The sequence below is a fragment of the Propithecus coquereli genome, unplaced genomic scaffold, assembly GCF_000956105.1.
Source record: "Propithecus coquereli isolate 6110/MARCELLA unplaced genomic scaffold, Pcoq_1.0 Scaffold459, whole genome shotgun sequence".
In the NCBI taxonomy this organism is placed as follows: Eukaryota; Metazoa; Chordata; class Mammalia; order Primates; family Indriidae; genus Propithecus; species Propithecus coquereli.
In genome coordinates this window covers 1438921-1445279 of record NW_012150385.1, presented here as the reverse complement: position 1 = coordinate 1445279, position 6359 = coordinate 1438921, and positions in this window count along the sequence as shown.

Sequence of the window (6359 nt, the reverse complement as noted above, 5' to 3'; positions counted from 1 at the left end):
GAAGACACAAACTGCCAAAGCTCATTCAGGAAATGGATAACTTGAATAGCCATGTATCAAAGAAATTGAAATTGTGGTCAACCTTACCACAAAAACAACAGGCCCAGATGGCTTAAATATGAATTCTATACATTTAAGAAAGATAGAATACCAAGTATGCATTTAATACAAACCTGTGATATGATACACATACAGGGTTTCATCCACAGTTCCTGGCTTATCACTTCCATAGCCCTTGTTATAACGCTGGGGCACTTTAGGCCTCAGAAAACAGAATTGCGGTCTCTGTCCCCCTTTCACCTGCGCCTTGTTCTCCACAGGGCAGACACCTTCCCCTGCTTTTCTGTCGTCTAGCTGGCCATAAAGAACTTCTGACTTGCCTTGTTTGATCGGGGATCCTGTCCCACATGCTGGAGGAAGGAAGCTGCACAGAGAGGCCAAGAACCTCAACAGACAGGCCTTGCTGGGTCCCCCCACTCAGCGTATTAGTATAGCTCACACCCTTGTTGTGCAGTCACATTTCTACATGGTTGTCAGTCATGCCTGTCCAGTGAAGTCTCCCTAAAAGGGCCAAGAGGACAAGGTTTGCAGAGCTTTGGGATGCTGAACGTGCAGAGGTTCCTGGAGGGTGGCGCACACACCCCTTCCCACATGCCTTGCCCTGTGTATCTCTAAATTTGTATCCTTTATAATAGATCAGTAAAGGTGTTTCTCTGAGTTCTGAGATGCTCTAGCAAATTAACCAAATCCAAAGAGGGGGTCATGGGAACCCGAACTTGAAGCCAGTCAGTCCAGGTAGATAGCGTCAGAGCTGAACTGGAGGACACCCAGCTGGTGTCTGCTGCAAATTGATTGCTTACTTGGTGTGTGGGGAAAACTCACACACATTTGGTCACGTAAGTCCTTTATGTTGATTGTTGTTGAAAGAATAGAAAAAACTCTTCCAAAATGTTGAAGAGAAAGGATTATTTTTCCAACTCATTTTATAAGGACAACAGAATTAGCCTGGTCCTCATAGACATGACAAGGAAAACATACTATAGACCAATATTCTTCATGAACGCAGATGCAAAAATTCTAAATAAAATTTTCAAATAAAATCCCACAAAAAGGATAATATATCATGACCAAGTATAGTTTATGCCAGAAATGCAGGGTTGGTTTAACATCAAAAAAATCAATCAGCCACGGTAATTCAACATATTAACAAACTAAAAGACAAAAATCTCAATAGATGCAGAAAAAGGATAATGACAAAATTCAACATCCATTTTTTATTAAAAAAAAAAACAAACCAACTCTCAGTAAAGTAGGAATAGAAGGGAATATCCTTACCCCAATAAAGGGCATCCACAAAAAACTTAAGAGCTAACTTCATACTCAGTGGTGAAAGACAATGCTTCCCTTCTAAGATCAGGACAGGATAGAGATGTCTTCTCTGACTACTTTTATTTAGTAATCGACTGGAGGTTCTAACCAATGCAGTCAGGCAAGAAAAAGAAATCAAAGGCATCAGATTTAAAAGGAAGGAGTAAAACTCTATTCACAGAAAACATGACCATTGATGTAACTTACAAAAAAGCAGTGAGAATAAGTGTTTAGGGAGGCTGAGGACACAAGTTCATCAATTGCATTTCTATTTACTAGCAACGAGCAGTTAGAATTTGAAATTTAAAAAGAACATTTAGCATGAAAACTATGAAACGCTGACAAAAGACTTGATAGACCCGTACGCTGAAAACTACGAAATATTACTGGCAGAAATGGAAAGCAGAAATGGGGATACATACCTTGTTTATGGGCCAGAAGACTCAATATTGTTAAGATGTCAGTTCTCCCCAAATTGATACAAAAATTCAATACAATCTTGCTCAAAATGCTTGCAGGTCTTTTTTTTTTTTTTTTTTGGTGGAAATTGACAAGCTGATCCTAAATTTCATATAAAAAGCAAAGGACTTAGCATAGCCAAAACAAACGTCAAAAAGAAGAAATGCAGAGCATTAGCACTACTTATTTCAAGAATTATTATAAAACTTACATACACTACATACAAATAGCAAGGTATCAGCATTAGGAGAGAAAAATAGGTCAGTGGAACAAAACAGAGTCCAGAAGTAAATTCACACATACACAGACATACAGAGAATGGGAGAAAGGTTTTGCAAAATTGTATCCAAAATATGTAAAAGAACACTCAAAATTCATGAAGAGGCTGGGCACAGTGGCTCACCCCTGTAATCCTAGCACTCTGGGAGGCTGAGGTGGGAGAATCACTTGAGGCTAGGCATTTGAGACCAACCAGAGCAAGAGCGAGACCCCTTCTCTACTATAATAAAAAAATAGAAACACTTAGCCAGGCGCAGTGGCACATGCCTGTAGTCCCAGCTGCTCAGGAGGCTGAGGCAGGAAGATCACCTGAGCCCGGGAATTTGAGGTTGCGGCGAGCTACGATGATGCCATGGCACTCTAGCCAGGGCAACAGAGCAAGACTCTGTCTCCAAAAAAAAAAAAAAAAAAATCAATAATAAACCTAATTTTTAAAAAGCCAAAAGATTTCGATAAATATTTCACCAAAAGAGATATTCCAAATAATCACATGTAAAGATACTGAACACAATTAGTCATTAGGGAATTGCAAATTAAAGTCACAATGAAGTAGCACTACCTATTAGAATGGCCAAAATTAAAAAGACTTAAGCACACCAAGTGCTGGCAAGGATATGAAGAAGTGGAACTCCCATACGCGGCTGGTGTGAACACAAAATGCATGACTACTTGAAAGATCGTTTGGCAGTTTCTTAAAAGGCTAAACATATACCTACAATGTGATCCAGGCATTCCATTCCTAGTTATTTACCCAAAAGGAAATATGTGTCCACAGAAGACTTATATAAAATGTTCTTGGCATCTTTTTTGTAATAGCCAGAAACTAGAAACAACACTCTATTAGCAGGACTGGGGGTGAAAGAGGGGTAGTTTCTCTTATTCATTTCTGGTGGTAGTACAAATTATTATAATTTCTGTAAGTTTTGGCAAGAGCAACCAAAGTTATCCTACAGATAAAGCCATAATGTGTGAAATCACATATGTATAAGGTCACTCACATTAGCATTGTTTGTAATAGCAAAAGGTTGGAAGCAACTCAAGTATCCATCAATAGGGAAATGGATTTTTAAGTATTTAACACTCCATAGTATTAAATTCCCTGGAGTTATTTAACATCTTGTATTAGTCTGCTAGGGCTGCCATAAAATACCACAGACTGGGTGGCTTAAACAACAGAAATTTGTTCTCTCACAGTTCTGGAGGCTGGAAGTCCAAGTTCAGGGTGTTGGCAGGTTTGGTTGCTTCTGAGGCCTCTCTCCTGGGGTGAGGATGGCTGCCTTCTTGCTGTGTGTCCACATGTCTCTGTACATGCACGTGTCTGTCTGTCTAAAGTTCCTCTTCTCATTAAGGACACAAGTCAGACACAAGCCCACCCATATGACCTCATTTTACCTTAATTACCTCTTTGAAGGCCGTATTTCCAAGTACAGTCACACTCTGAGGTACAGATTGGGATTTGAACATTTGAATCAGGAGAAACACAATTCAGCCCATAACACAGTCACAAAGGATACTATGCATGTTTAGAAAAGAATGAGAAACTAAGTATATAGTGTGGTATCTCTGTGAAAGGGGGAATCAAGAATTTAGAGTCATATTTGTATAAAAATACCCAAAATATGGCCATGAAACTAATAAAAGTGGTTAGCTGTGGGTATGGGGACAGATGGGGATAGAAGTGGAATTGAGACTTTTGTTGTCTACCTTATATATTTTGTACCATGTGAATATATTGAACGTTTTTTGTAAAGATACAAAATAGAATTCTTCCCATCCTAAATACTATCAATTGTAACAAGTAGTCCTCCACATCCTAGAAGGCAAATACATTATTGGAGATACCATTTTCATAAAGTTTTATGAATAAAAAAACCCCAGGAAAATAGACATGTATTGGGAATGACCATATGTATGTATAGAAAAGAAAAAAAATTGTCAATACATTTCAAAAGATAGATTAAAATAGATTATTTAGCAAAACATAATCAACTAAAATTTACTCAAGAAAAAGTCCAAAAATTGACCAAAAACTAAAGAAACTAAAAAAATTCATCAAAGATCATTATCTTTCCACAAAAAAGATTCATACCCAGATGGTCCTGTAGGTAGTAAAGCTATTTAAAAGTCTACATTTTTATTACAAATAAAGGAATGAGGAATGAGGCTGGATGCGGTGGCGCGTGCCTGTAACTCTAGCACTCTGGAAAGCTGAGGCAGGAGGATCGCTTCCTCCCAGGAGTTTGAGGTTGCTGTGAGCTAGGCTGACGCCACGGCACTCTAGCCCAGGCAACAGAGTGAGACTCTGTCTCAAAAAAAAAAGGCATGAGCACCAACGCAGTCCAGACAAGCACACACCTGGCCACAGTGCCACTCGGTGTCCTGCCTTCACCTGCTCCATGGTCCCTTCACTGCATCTGGGTCCTGTGACTGTGCTGACTGATGGAGGGGGGCACAAGCTGTGCCCATCCAGTACCAGGCCTCGGCTTCCCGAAAATGAGCAGCTCCACTTGCACTGTCTTAAACTTGGGGGGCCCTGAGCTGCCAGGCAAGAGCGCTGCCGGCTCGCAGGGGAGCTCCCGTAGTCAGGACGCCACTGGAACGCAGCTGCATCAGAGCCCGAGCAAGATCTGCAGAACTGCCCAGCTGAGCCCCAACAACCCACAGAAACATGAGATCATAAAAAGGTGTGGGTTAAAGGCGCCAAGGTCTGGGTGGTTTGTTTCACAGAAATAGATAACTGCAAGTGCTGACAAGGCACAGATGCACACAGACCCGCACACCCCCTTCCAAACTCTATAAATGAGCATCACGTAGAGTTGCAAAATTGCTCTGCAAAATATCAGCAAATCAAATCTTACCGTTCCCTAAATGGTTAACACACCATGGCCAAGAAGAGTTTAGCCCAGAATGCAAGAGAGTTGAACAACAAAATTCTATTTATATAATTTATAACATGAGGGGGTTAGGTGAGCACCACAAGATCACTCAAGTTCCAAAAACCCACTTGGAAAAATCATAGTTGTTTATTACCACTGTTTTGTTTGCATTAAATTACGGTATTGAATTTTTGCTGGGGTTTGTTTCAAGTTGCACTGGGGGACGCCACAGGTTTTGGTAATTTTCCTGGAGAAATATGGGATAGGAAGATTGAGAAACAGGACTGTAGCATTTAAAACCAAGTCGGGAAAAAGAGAAGGCACAGCTACTGCCAGCTGCAGTCAACATCTTTCTGAACGTCCTAGGCAGCAAAAATCAATGAAAAAAAGAAATGAGGCTAGGCCCGGTGGCCCACGCCTGTAATCCTAGCACTCTGGGAGGCTGAGATGGGAGGATCACTTGAGCTCAGGAGTTCGAGACCAGCCTGAACAAGAGCGAGACCCTGTCTCTACTAAAAATAGAAAAATTAGCCGGGTGTCGTGGTACACACCTGTAGTCCCAACTACTCGGGAGGCTGAGGCAGGAGGATTGGTTGAGCCTAGGAGTTTGAGGTTGCTGTGAGCTAGGCAGACACCACTGCACTCTAGCCTGGGTGACAGAGACTCAAAAAAAAAAGAAAGAAATGAATTTACGTAAATATTAGAATGTGGCCAAATCATCACAATTGCAGCTTTCTTACATGTATCAGCCAAAGCCTATTGGAAAATATAAGAGAAAAAAGAATCCATTCGCATTAGGAACAGAAACTAGAACGTAATTGGAAACATACCTAAAAGAAATGGGTCTGTAGGATACCTGTGGGACTAGTTAACGGTGGCACAATGGATAGTGGTATCTAGTAGGGGAAGGGGTAACTTGCCTTCATTTTCTACATTTTTTTTTTTTTACCTGTTTTTTGTTTTTTTACTGCATATAGATTACTTTTTTTTTTTCTTTCTAAAGATAGGGAGTCTCACTGTGTAGTCCAGGCTGGAGTCGTGTGATTGTAGTTCATTGCAACCTCAAGCTCCTGGGCTCAAGCAATCCTCCCACCTCAGCCTCCTGAGCAGCTGGGCCTAGAGGTGTGTGTGCCACCACACCGGGCTAATTTTTACATTTTTTTGTAGAGATGGGGGTCTTGCTATATTGCCCAGGCTGGTCTCAAACTCCTGGCCTCAAGTGATCCTCCCACCTCAGCCTCCCAAAGCACTGGAATAACAGACGTGAGCCACTGAGCCCAGCCAGATTGCTTTTAGAGTAAGGAAAAATGATACGACAGGTTTAAAATTCTAGCCACAATTCTAATTAGAGAGCCAGTCAATATAAATTAACATAAA